This window comes from Rhagoletis pomonella, unplaced genomic scaffold (genome assembly GCF_013731165.1).
Source record: "Rhagoletis pomonella isolate Grant_MI unplaced genomic scaffold, Rhpom_1.0 Rhpom_scaffold_00586, whole genome shotgun sequence".
NCBI classification, from domain to species: Eukaryota; Metazoa; Arthropoda; class Insecta; order Diptera; family Tephritidae; genus Rhagoletis; species Rhagoletis pomonella.
In genome coordinates, this window is record NW_023459140.1 from 1 (window position 1) to 672 (window position 672).

The window sequence follows — 672 nt, forward strand, 5'->3', positions numbered from 1 at the left end:
CTTCCTGTGTTGTGAAAAACTTTTTCGGATTAGATGTAGGCGCTTCTGATGTCGTTTAAGGAATAGATGTTTTATTTACACTGAACCAAAAATCCATCTCTGGATCAAAGAAAAACTTTCCTTACTTTAAAATCGAAAACTCTTCCTCATTATATTTATTTTTTTATTTTAATTGTTTATTATTAAATGTGGTTTTTCCCGTACCACACGGGGTTTTAATTTAAAATATTGATGGCCATAATATACTATAAGATATTTTTTTCCTGTCCAGTAGTACTCTACTTCAGGAAGAGGATTTTTAGGTATTTCATCACAAAACACCTGTAGGCCACGCGATTCCATATCTTCAGTAGATATTACATTCCATAGGTTCTCCATTTGTATAAAATTCAGTCTATAAACGTATATAAAAAATAGAATATCAGGTATGTTCTGAAATTCGTTCGATTTGAAATCGATAAGATTTTGGAAATATTTTTATGGATTTTTAATCATAAAACTCATAATTTGGTATTGATACGGGTGATATAACATCGCTGATGGTTCTATTATATATTTTTTTTATATAAATAATATTCAATCTTTTCATCAGAAATAACGATCAATATTTAGCAAATCATATTGATTTCAAAATCGTTCGATTTACAGAACATGTCTGTATATGTATATATA